Source organism: Musca autumnalis, unplaced genomic scaffold, assembly GCF_047663935.1.
Source record: "Musca autumnalis isolate F117 unplaced genomic scaffold, ASM4766393v1 scaffold_3, whole genome shotgun sequence".
Lineage (NCBI taxonomy): Eukaryota > Metazoa > Arthropoda > Insecta > Diptera > Muscidae > Musca > Musca autumnalis.
Genome location: NW_027411866.1, coordinates 124,681,514 through 124,695,147, shown reverse-complemented (window position 1 = coordinate 124,695,147; position 13,634 = coordinate 124,681,514). Strand labels below are relative to the sequence as shown.

At 35.7% G+C, this 13,634-nt stretch overlaps 1 protein-coding gene across 1 annotated transcript in view; it reads left to right on the top strand.

Moving 5' to 3' along the window:
- Positions 1–2,810: 2,810 nt before the first annotated feature.
- The window catches only part of mamo (maternal gene required for meiosis), a 698,235-nt gene continuing 687,411 nt past the window's right edge, over positions 2,811–13,634 (top strand). Inside the window, exons 1-2 of the mRNA XM_073974305.1 lie at positions 2,811–3,291; positions 3,413–3,442. The gene's annotated coding sequence lies outside the window, so the exon portion shown is untranslated. The remainder of the gene's footprint in view (positions 3,292–3,412; positions 3,443–13,634) is intronic.

Sequence of the window (13,634 nt, the reverse complement as noted above, 5' to 3'; positions counted from 1 at the left end):
GCACCTTGTTTCTGTTCTCAGGGCGGCATTCTGACAGGTTTGGATATTTTTCCAATTCGTATCACATATTCCCGGGCACAAACTGGAGCCGCATAGCTTACCACAGACCGACCTATCGCGTTATACGTGGTCAACAAGGTTTATTTATCTGCACCCCAAGTACTGCCGGCTAGGGACATGAGGACCTTGTTCCTACTTTTCAGTTTGTCGCAGATGGCTGAGGCTTGCGCGCACGTTTTGAACGTAGTGTCGAATGTGACCCCTGGAATTTTGGGGCAGTTTGTGGTTGGAATTCTGCTACCGTCGAGCACGACATTCAACTCTCTTCCAAACTGCGCCGTTCATGTGGTGAATACAAGGGCTGTAGATTTCGTGGCGGAAATCTGCATATTCCTCGCGTGGAAAAATGTGGTAAGATCGATTAAATAGGAGTTCAGTTTCTTGTTGATGTCATCAGGGAAGATACCTGACGCAAGGATCGTGCAATCATCCGCATGCGTTACGATCTCGATGCCGTCGGGAGGGGGCGGAATACAGGAGAGGTAGAGGTTAAACATGTCCGGAAATATCACCCTACCTTGGGGAACTCCCTTTCTCACTCTACGATGTTTGGACTTCTTGTTCCTGAATTCCACGTACGACTGGCGTCCAAACATATTATTGACAATCCAACGTTTCAAGTTTGGCGGAAGAGTTGTCAGCTTAATGTCCTCAAACAGCGTGGAGTGCCTGACTGTATTAAAGGCTTTTGATAAGTCAAGCGCCACCATCACGGTTCTTTCACACGGCGGTCTCTAGGTGAGTCCTTGACAAATATGATGATCGGCATAGCTGTTTCTGATACTGGGGAGGACTAAGACCTCAGGGGTCTTTGCTACAGCCGACAAAAACGAAATCGGCCTGTACGATTCACTTTTGCTGACATCCTTCCCTGGCTTCAGTAGCGGTACCATCCTGGCCATTTTCCAGACTTCGGGAAAAATGAGGTTGGCTAGCGACAAGTTGAGAACTTTAGTGAGATACTTCACTCCCGGCTTATCCAGCAGTTTCAGCATTACCATGGAGATTCCATCAGGGCCCAACGCTTTGGATGATTTAACGTCCCTGATGGCATTCGCAGCATCATCCATTGTAAACTGTGGTGGTTCATCCTCGGCATGAAAATATCTAATGCTACGTAATACTCTTCTCTTCGCCCTGTCACTCTCGGGGTGCTCGTCAAACTGTCGATTCAGATAACTTGCACACCTCTTCGGGTCAGTCAACTGCGGTGGTTCATCCTCGACAGGAAGAGACCTGATGCGACGTAATACTCTTCTATTCGCCCTTTCACACTCGGGGTGCTCGACAAACTGTCGATGGGTCAGTGAATGTCGCCGAACGTGACTGATGTCCTATCTTCCCTTCTTGCAGGGTTCGAGAGTGACTTAACCGTTGCCCGCAATTCACTTATACCAGCTCCAATGTTGCAACTCTTCAGATAATTTCACCAATAGTTCCGCTTATGCGTACATATGTTTTTAATGATATCAGTATTCTCGATTACTAAATTGTCAAAGAATTTGTGTGAACAGCCGAATATGTTCCAAATGGAACATTGTTTTGCCGTTCTATAACCAGTATTTAATAATCCTTTTTTCAAAGGTTGAATGCATTTTTCCAGTTTATTTTAAGTAATAAATTGACCCTATTATTTGTCCACCACTGTATGTATGCCCATAAATACACGTTTTTCTCTGTGTCACAGATCTTTGTAAATGTGAAATTGTTTGTGGTTTTCACAATATGCAAGTGTTCATGTTTAGCTACTACTACTACCATTCCTGTGATTGGTTAATGCTTACGCTACTTTATTCATGTTGTACAGAAAAAGCAAAAAGTCCTTTGAAGGTTGATGACATTGCAAGCATCTTTTGTGGGGAGTACCATTTTCCTCATTTGAAATTTCTACTGTGAATGACACATACATTATTGTGTTGCATATAAATAAAATTGAAAAGTTTTGTTAACTTTGAAATATGTAGTTTAAACGTTTATTTATATTATTATTAACCTTTTTACAAGGTACCTTTTGTTGTTGGTATATTCTAAGGTAAAGTTATCCTCCCTTCAATTAAAGTGAATTTTTACAAAAAATTTAATTTAAAAAACTGATGATTTTAGATCTTTTTAATTTAAATAACAGATAACCTGTAGTAAAGAGCTACCTATTATTCAATAATGTTCTAATACAGTATTTTTGGTAGCCTGACTGCTACAACCCAATCTATTAACCACTTTTAAAAGAAGGGCGTTAAGAAGGAAGTTAAACGGCCAACATTGAAAAATAGGAAGAAAAAAGTAACACCCAAAATTTGGTGACGATCGGATTATAATTGCGACCTGTAGCGTGATTACAAGGTTTAGATGGACAGACGGACGGACGGACGGACGGACGGACGGACGGACACGCATAGCCAGATCGACTCAGCTCGTCGAAACATTCATGTTGGTATATATATGTATGGGTCAACGACCATTATTTCGATGCGTTACAAACTTTTTGGCCAAAACCAACTTATAATACCCTCCCCACATATAGGGTGTAGGGTATAAAAACTGAGAATATACCTAAATGTTTTGTTGATAATCAGCATCACCACAGCAAAAAATTAAGAATTTCAAAAACCACTTTTTAAAATGATGTCCGATTTCACTCAGAAATCCCCATATATTTCGCAATGAAATAATTGTCACGTAAAATATTTATTCATTTCTTTTTTGTTTTTCTTTCTCTTTGCAGAACAATTAAATCGAAATTCAAAATTTTCATTAAAACAACATTTTGGAAATATAAAATTGAAGGCGTTGCACAAAAACTTTATACAAACGGAAACGTTTTGGCCCCCATCTTATTATTGATGATCCAGTTCGAAAATCATACCAAATTATCTCGTGAAATTCTCATTAAATTCGTAAATGGCAAAACTCTCGTTAAAATCTTAAAGTTGAATTACGTACATTCTGGAATTATACAAACCACGGAAACAAAATTTGAGCTCAACAAAAATACTGACTTAAAAAACAGTTTTCAAACGAAGAATTTTTATTTCGGAACATCTTTGTCACTTTTATTTGAAGACGAATTATAGTTTTGTTTTGGAAAACCAAATTAAATAATTCAACGCTATACAAAAAAAAAAAGCAACAGAAAAAGGACGTAGCGAGCAGAGGCAAAAACGGCCAAGATAATACATTATCATATGGATTGCTGGACGGGTAACGCCCGACTGGCGAGTGTTTTAGTTTAAGGTAAGTTCACAATGTTTTAATGTTTGAAAAATTAAGAAAATTGTTCATACAAATTTTTTTTTCTTTTTTTTGCATTATTTTCTTCGCTTACGTGGCTATGACAAAACGGAAATTATTATAGCAGTGGAACTTACCAAAGCGTACTTGAGGGGTAATCAATATTTAGTTGTGCAGACAAAAAATTATTTTTCATAAAATTTTTTCAGAGGAACTACCAATATTTTTAAGTAGATCTTTATTTTACCTGAAAGAGCACATCTTATACTAATTTTGGATTTTTGTTTTGAAAAATATTCCACAGTTTTGTGGTAAATGGCTACCTACAAAAACTTTTTTTCGAAAAGCGTTTTGCGGTGCCAACGATAGCTTGTAAACGTTTTAAGAACCTAACAATCTTGTCTGTTGGCGAAACATAATTTTAGAAAATCTATTTAAAAAGATTGTGAACTGTCAAAGACAAATTTCGATTTTAACGAAAATAAGAAAAAAGTCGTTAAGTTCGGGCGGGCCGAAATTTTTATACCCTATATCAAAGTCTCGACCAATCTTTTCAATTTTTGGTTGAACCTAAAGAAAACCTCAAAAGTTAAATAATTGGTAGTTCCGTCAAATAAACAACAATAAGACCCTCATAATACCAAAAATCGGGAGGTACCGTTATATGGGAGCTATGTCAAAACATGGTCCTATGTTGACGATTTTTAGTGAAGAATTTTCGTGACCACTGAAAATTCAAATATCAAATTACAGCTAGTTCGACTTTTAGGGAAGAAGTTTCGTGACCACAGATAACCTCAAATGTTAAATTATAGCTAGTTTTCTGAAAAATTTTAGCTAAAATCCTCCAAATATCGAAAATCGGAAGGCACCGTTATATGGGGGCTGTACCAAAACATGAACCTGTATTGACGATTTTTGGTGGAGAAGTTTCGTGGCCACGGATAACCTCAAATGTCAAATTAGAGCTAGTTCGGTTAAACATTTTAGTAAAGACCCCCAAAATACCGAAAATAGGGAGGCACCGTTATATGGGAGCTATACCAAAACATGAACCTATATGGTCGATTTTTGGTGAAGAAGTTTCGTGGTCACTGTCAAATTACAGACAGTTCGGTTAAAAATTGTAGCTACAATCCTCAAAATATCGAACATCGGGAGGTACCGTTATATGGGAGCTATACCAAAACATGGACCTATGTAAAGAAGTTTCGTGGCCACTGAGAACCTCAAATGTGAAATTAGAAAATTGTAGGTGAAATCTTCAAAAAAACCGAAAATCGGGAGGTACCGTTATATGGGGGCTATACTAAAACATGGACCTATGTTGACGATGTTTAGTAAAGAAGTTTCGTGACCACTGAGAACCTCAATTGTCAAATTACAATTGTCAAATTATAGTTCGGTTAAAAATTTCAGCTAAAACCCTCAAAATACCGAAAATTGGGAGGTACCGTTATATGGGAGCTATACCACAACATGGACCTATGTTGACGATTTTTAATGGAGAAGTTTCGTGGCCACGGAGAACATCTAATGTCAAAATACAGCTAGTTCGGATAAAAATTGTAGCTAAAATCTTCAAAAAGCCGAAAATCGGGAGGTACCGTTATATGGGGGCTATACCAAAACATGGACCTATGTTGACGATTTTTGGTGACCACTGAGAACCTCAAATGTCAAATTACAGCTAGTTCTGTAAAAATTGTTGCTAATATTCCCAAAATACCGTAAAGCGGGAAGTACCGTTATATTAAGAGTCATACCACAACATGGACCTATGCCCAACATTTTTATACCCTCAGCCTTTAGGCTAGAAAGGGTATATACACTTTCATACGGGAAAAATGTGCCTCATCGAAATAATGGTTTTAGACTCCAAGTATGTTTGGAAGAAATGTGTTTCAGACAATTTGGAGTTGATTTAGCCATGTCCGTCCGTCTGTGTGTCCGTCTGTCTGGCTGGCTGGTGCGCACGATAATTCTGGAACGGATGAACCGATTTAGTCCAAAATTTGGCTTTAGCAATATTTTGTCCAAACTTAGTTTAAGTTCGAAGATGGACCATATCGGTCCACTCCTTCCCGTACCTCCCCCACAAAAGTTCGAAAATGTTTGGAAAATTTGTTCGCACGATCACTCTTGAAAAAAGTAACCGATTTGACCCATACTTTGTACATCGTGAAATTTCTGCCAGACTTAGATGAGGTAACAATATGGACTCAATCGGTAAATTCCTACGAGTACCTACCACACAAAAATTTTGGAAAAGTTCAGTTTTGGACCTGCTCTCGACTCGCCTTGGTTTTTTTGTAACAACTTGTATTCGCTGTCCCCCATGCGAAGGTACAAGTTTCATAAGGGGCAATTCCATACTTCCTAAGAAAATAGCCTGAAAGTTGCATAAAACCCCTATGACACCGTGTGTAGTGGTTGGAGCGCAATATAACTCTCGAACGGATCTGCCGATTCGGTCCACAATTTTGTATTCGTAATATTTTGTGCAAACTTAGATTAAGTTCGCAGATAAGCCATATCGGTCCACTCCTTCAGGTACCTCCCCCACAAAAGTTCAAAAATGTTCGGAAAAATTGTGCGCATGATAACTTTTGATGTGAGTGAGCGATTTGGTCCATACTTTACACATCCTTAAATATCTACCAGATATAAATCAGGTTCAAATAAATTGTTGTCCACTCCTTCTGGTACGTCCCACACAAAATTTCGGATAAGTTCACTTTAAGACCTGCTCTCGAATCACTTTGATTTTTGTTGAAGCGATTTGCATTCGCTACCTCCATTACGGCGGTAAAAGTTTTTTCAGGGGCATGTCCATATTTCTTCGGAAAACAGCCCGGAAGGTGTAAAAAACCCCAATGTCACCATATGTGGCGGAGACGATATCTCTCGAACTGTTCAATCGATTTGGTCCAACATTTGGTCTTCGACATATTTTATCCAGACTTAGTTTCATGGGGCAATACCGGTCCACAACTTCCGGTACTACTCCCCAATATTTAAAAAATGCCACTAAAATGCTAGGACGATATCACTTGAATGGGGCAACCAATTTGGTTCAAACTTTGGTTCTCCTAATATTTTGTCAAAATTTAGTATAACTTCTAAAATAGCCCATATCGGTCCTTCCTAAGGGTACCTCCTCCACAAAAGTTAAACATTTGTGTCTTAGTGCAGTTAATTCGTAATCCTAATCAAATGTTCAAAAAGGGCCACAAAACTCTGAAGAGATCCTAAATACATTCGATCTGTCTGTAGATGAAAGTTTCACTTCACTTTGGCTGAGGGTATATCTCCGTCGGCAAAGCCGACTGACACTTTTTCACTTGTTAGAATACAAGTTTGATGATCACTGGGACTCCTAAACGTCAAATTATAGCTAATTCGGTTTAAAAATGTGACTTAATATTTCAAAATACCTGAAATCGGTCGGTACCGATATATGGAGGCTATACCAAATTGTGAACCGATATAGACCATCATCGAACCTGCATGCAAGCAAAGGACGCATCCTATCTTTAGCGTCCTATCTCCATTTTTGTGGATGCTAAACTGATTACAACAGAAGGACGAACGGACGTACATGCATAGATCGACTCAGAACTTTACCCAGATCAAGAATATATGTATATGTATATATTTATTTATTTATTTTTATTTATTTAACAACCGAACATTAATCTAAAGGCATCGGGCCAAAGAAAATGAATTAAATTATAACAATTCATTGTATGTTATCACTACTCAAAAAAAAAAAATAATTTGACAATTGTATGATTAAATTTATACAATGAGGAATATAATAAATTTATCTATTTATATAGAATATTAGATCTGGGGTAAAAATGGCAAAAACCTTATAACGATCACATTAAAACTCATTAAAAGTAGGAGAAAAAAACTTAAGTTATGTGGCATATAAGACGTTTTGAATAAGTTGACGGTGACACATTCAAAACGTGTATATCGTTGGGCAAGATATTAAAAAATCGAGCTATTCTTACTTCAAATTACGTATCCATAAGATGAACAGCATTCAAAATATTTAATTGACTACGCCTTGTAAAGATAGAAAAATTAAAAGAATGCACCAAGAATCGGGGACATTGGTTCCTAACAAGTTTGTAACAAAATAAAAGCAGACGTACTTTTATAAAATTTGGAAAAGTTGAGCCTAAAAGCTTTACCACATAAGGTGAAATATGAACACGCCGATTTACTCCATATACGTAACGAACGAAATATATACTCTATAGGGTCGCAAATGATTATTTCAATGCCTTACAAACGGAAAAACAAACTTAATATATCCTCCATACTTTGGTGGAGGGTATAAAAAGTGACCATTTTTAGTCCAAAACTCAGGCTAAGAAATTAAACTGTCTTGGTTCATTCGTTTTCGAGCTGTCGTTGGCACCGACTTCAAAAATGCCATTTCGAGAAAAAACTCGTTATAACTTGCATCTCTTCACACAAAACACAACGTGTTCTTCTTTTTGAACGGTCATATCTCACCAATGTTGTCCCGATCTGGTTAAATTTTTTGCCGTATACTTAGGCAATAACTTTTTTCGATAATTAGGTGTAACCATAGCTTTTCCACTACTCAATCTTACACGAAATTTGAGCTTTCCATTTTTTAATCATTCGTATCTTTCCTTTATATGAATTTTGTAATTGTCTTCTAATGTCCAAACATACATTGTACAAATGATCGCTCGAATTGCTGAAAAAAAACAACTTTGCGCCGGGCAGAAACATAAAATCGGAATAAAGCGGAAGTTAATGCGACAATAAGCACACGGAGCAGTTCGCAGCAGCAACACTCCTTAGTGATGTTGTTGTTGTTTTCATTATCCATTTGTCTTAATTATTTCAAACAACGCTTTTTTTCTGAATGACATTTTTGTTTGAAGCTCAGCCATTGTTGTCGATCAAAGCTTTGCTGTTGTTGTAGCTTTTAAATGTCAGCAGAAAACATGACGCCTTTATATTCTCACTGAGATTAAAACGATTGGAGTTTTTTTTTGATTATAAAAAATTACTACAAATATTTTTTATGAAACACCGAAAACACATGAGTAGAAGTAAACTGAAAAGAAAAACATGAAACAAAATTGCATGAAAGAATTCAAGGTCATTACCAAACACAACTCAACGCATGTTACTTATTTGCAGGCCACATGAGTGAACAATGTTTTTCTTAACGAAATAAGCTTTATTTCACACACATACATATGTATATGTACAAGAAATTGAGATTTTAACCAGTTTGAATCTTATGATGATGTTAATCGAAGAGAATAAAATAATCTAAATTTGGGAAAAATCAGAACATTGCAAGCATTATATTATCAATGAATTTGCCCTTAGCAGCTATGTCCACATGTCTAGGAGGCACATACGTTTATTAAAACACTGTTCGTATAAAAATTTGAAAAAAGGGAATAACGATTTTTTATTCAAAAATTTCTCACCTTCTATAAATCACTTTTCTCCTGGAGTCATAATTTTTTACTTTTTCCGTTCCATTCCATTCAAGAAAGAACTACAACTACAAATTCCATTCGATAAAAATATATAATCAAATTCTGTATTTATTCCGAACTTATGACGACAATTGTGACGATCACATCACTGGCCTTGGCATTGAATCATAAACGGATTTTTTTCTTCATACATTTATTGTACTATGTATGATGAATATGTATCTCACACATCCACAAAACAAGAATCGTACGCAAATGTATGCAAAAAATCGGCCATGCATGCATTCGCTACATGCGCCAAGAGTAGTCAATCACATTTGGCAAAGGGTATCTCCAACCCGACCACTTTCACGCACATTGAAATTCTCATGTGGTTCTTTGCAATCGAAGATGATGAGTTTGGAGACTTATAATAAGAAGATGCATTAGCGACATTTAATACCTTAATACCTGTTACACTAAAATATGAGTGAAAACATAAATTGAAAGACCAAAAAAAAAAAACGTTTCCATGCAACAGGTTTCTGCTCATCCCTTTAATATACTGTAATACAGAACTTGAAAAAAAATTATACAGGGATTCTGATGTACCAATTCGTATTTATGGAAGAAGGAAATATCTTTGGCTTTTTAAGTCACTTCATAACGTGATTTTATAACGGCAATTGTAGAGAAAAACGGGGTTTCTTAGATTTACAATTTAAAACGGACATAACTTATTTTTCACAACGGTTTTCTATCGCTTTTTCTTTAGCCTTGTAAAAACAGTGGGTATGATTGTTATTATTTAGAAAGATTATAATAACAATCATACCCACTGGTGTTCCCATGTTAATAAATACAAAATATTAATTAATTGTTTCCCCATTTCGAAAGCTTATTTGTTTGGCAAAATAAGTTATGTCCATTTAATGACGAAAATCTGAGAAACCCCGTAGATTTATCACTATTACTTCACTTTATAAAGTGCCCCAAAAACTAAAGGTATTTTTGTCTTCCATGGACTCCAACCGAACCGAAGTGGAACCTCAGGAGTACCCCAGTGATATTATCCAGACTACGTCTATGCCAAATTTAGTGGCCATCTGCCGAATATTTACAGGACATTTAAATATGCCACTTAGGTTTTCACACTCACTGTGGGCTTACGGGTTGTGACTCTGTTACTGGTTTCAGAAAGTAAAACATTTTATATTTTTTTCTTGGACTTCATTTTGGAATAATTCTTTCTTTCATCGTCCAAGCTATAAAAATCTATTTGGTTTATAAATATACAATGATAATCACTAAAGATACAAAGATAACTAATGATTTTATGGCATTCCGAAAATAATCGTTTAAAAATTCCGGTAATTTTTGTATAGTGTTGTATATCATTATACCCTCCACCATAATATGGGTGGTATAATTAAATTTGTCATTCCGTTTGTATCACATCGAAATATTTATCAGAGACCCTATAAAGTATATATCTTCTTTATCAGAGTAATATCCTAAGTAGATATATCAATGTCCGTTTGTCCGTCTGTTAAAATCAAGATAATTTTTAAGATAGAGCTTTGTAATTTGGTATAGAAGTTGCCATTACTCCTAGGATATTTGGTATTGCAAATGGGCTATATCGGTCCACGTTTTCATATTGTCCCCATAGAACGGTACCACCCAATTTCGGTATTTTAAAGGTTTTAGCTACATTATCACACTGAAATGGCTGAAATTTGGTACTTACTCTTCTTCATTTGGGGGTGTTAATCTTCTTCATATAGACCCCGTAGAACGGTAACTGCCGATCTTCAGTATTTTCATGGTTGTGACCTCAATATCACACCGAAATGGCTGAAATTTGGTACTTACTCTTCTTCGTTGGGTGTGCTAAACTTTCCACCTGAAATTTTTCGGTATAGGTCCACTTAATCATATAGACCCCATAGAACGGTAACTGCCGATGTTCGGTATTTAGATGGTTCAGTAGTGGGATTCTGTAACTCATTTTTGCTGTTACCAACAAAAATCGATAAAAATAAAAATAAAATAAAATTAAAAATTATGACTAAAAACATAAAGAAAAGTTGGCATCACAGTTTGTGTCGGTAGAGGCTAGCGACTACTTTTTATTCATCGTTAAGTTACCGAAAATTTTCGTTAATTATCGAAATTATAAGCATTTTAATTTTACCGACAATTATCGATAACAGCAAAAATGAGTTACAGAATCCCACTACTGGCCTCAATATCACCCCGAAATGATTGAAATTTGATACTTTGTCTTCATTGGGGGTATACAAATTTCCCCCAAAATTTTGAAGGTATAGGTCCATGCCTTCATATAGCCCCCATTGAACGGTACATCCCGTTTTTCAGTATTTTAAAGGTAGTGGCCTCAATATTCATCCGAAAAGGCTAAAATTTGGTATTTAGTCTTTGCTGGGGTACAAAACTTTCCCCCACAATTTTGTCGGTATAGGTCCAAGCCTTCAGATAGCCCCCATAGAACGGTACCTTCCGATTTTCGGTATTTTGAAGGTTGTGGCCTTCGAAATGGCTAAAATTTGGTACTTAGTCTTCGCTGGGGGTATAAAACTTTCCCCCAGAATTTTGTCGTATAGGTCCACGCCTTTATATAGCCCCCACAGAACTATACCTCCCGATTTTCGGTATTTTGAAGGTTGTTGCCTCAATATTCCACCGGATTGGCTGAAATTTGGTGCTTACTCTTCATTTGGTATAGGTATAAGTCCACGGTAACAGGGGTATAACAATTTCAGCCCGGCAGAGCTTAACGCCGTTCTTATTTGTTTTTTAGCAGGCTATTAGGGAAATCAAGGAGAGGCACAAAAAAAACAAGTAAAAATGTGTCTGTCGGGTTGAACTTTTTTATACACTCCACAATGAAATATTGTTAACTAAAATGAAATAATTGCGAAGTTCCCGGACCCCTGGGAATTCTCTTTACCAATTATAGTAATTTTGGGCCGAAAATTTACATTAAAACTTTGAAATACCTGAAATCGAACGGTATGTTTATATATGGTGAAAGTTGTTTGCCAACTGGTAACCCCAAATGACAAATAATAGCTAATTCACAATATTTGAAATTAAGAGGTACTGTTATACGTCGTCGTATGTTCACAATTTTTGGATAAGTTGGAACCCTAACACCAATTTAGACCGAAAATGTAGGTACCAATTTCACAATACTTGAAATCGTGTAAAATATGACGTATATTCCAAAACGTGAAATTATATTATTATATAAGAATTTAAAAATACGGGAAATTAGTTAGTACCGCTCTATGGTGGTATTCCAAAACGTGGAACTATGCGTGCAATTTTTGTTGAGAACCCCAAATTTCAATTTACAGTAAATTTAGACAAACAAATTTAGATAACATTTTCAAAATAATATATGTTCCAAAACATAGACCCATATCCACAATTTTTGGTAGAAAAGTTGTTTGACCACTGGGAACCCCATATGGCAAATTACAGTTAATTCGGTCTATAAATTTTGCTAAAAAACTTAAAAATACCTGAAATCGGATGGTGCATTATATGGGGGCAATTCCAAAACGTGGAAATGTGTCCACAACTTTTTTGGAGAAGTTTTTTGTCTACTTCAAAACCCAAATTCCAAGTAACAACACATTTAGACAGAATATATATAATTGTTCCAAAACATCCCAGAAAGGACAAAGAAGGATTCTCAATGATTCATATTAGTTCAATCTTATGAGACCTACAGTTTATCGCCGAGTCCGAACGACGTGTCCTAAGACACGACTTGTAGAGAGGCCAAAAATGTCGTATTTGCCACCATTGAAAATTTGATGTTGCCTGATCGTGTAATCGAACTCACGACATTCAGGGTGCAAGGCGGGAAGGCATACCATTGCACCACGGTTGCACCCTAAATTTACACAGAATATGTTTATAAAATCTTCAAAATAAATAAAATTGGGTGACACCGTTACATGAAGAAGTTTTCTGTTTTTTTGTCCTGAGTGTATTACATATTCCGTGATAGCGTTTTACATAAAGACAATTTCGCAAAGTTATCGTTGATGAAAACGTCATTGTAAACTTAAATTCCAACTGGGTATTTATAATTTTTTGTTCGCTTGTATTAAGTTTTTTTCAGAACTATTTGAAACGTCTTCTTGTTTTATGTCTCTCTATCTCTTCGTATACATATTTAATTTCTTTTTATTGTTGTTTTTTGCATATGCGTATCTCACATTAGGTCTGTGCGATAACTCAAAAAAAAAAAATTACAAATTCGTACAAATGTTTACCGAATGTTGTTCGATAACAAAATTGTTTAGTAAAAGAGAGCGAGTTTGGAGAGATTTTTTGAGAGTTGTGTTACTGAGAACTTACAAATTTTTGCTGAAAAAATTTGTCCCGTACAATATTGTAAGCTTGGCCAGCTGACATTTAATCAGATGTTCAATGTAAACAATTTTAAATGTTAATATTTTTATCCAAGCAAATTTCTAAATTTTATTTTTTTTATTCCAACCCCCATTATTATATGTAAGTCTTCTTTTGTTATAGTTTGGATTTACCGAACAGACTTATAACGTTCCTGTTAACTTAAAGTTAAAAGTGATGATTGAATTTCAAGGAGGAGCTTTTTAACATTAACTTTCAATGTAAAAATTATATTTTTAATGCCTCCAAATTGGTTTATTTTGCGTTTTGAAATCCATCAGATAGTAAAAGAACACATATAATAATGGCCCCAAGAATTATAAAATTATAAATATAAATAACTAAAATGTAATTCAAAAATAATATTTTTGTTTCATTGGAATTAAAAAATCATTTTTGGACAAGAAT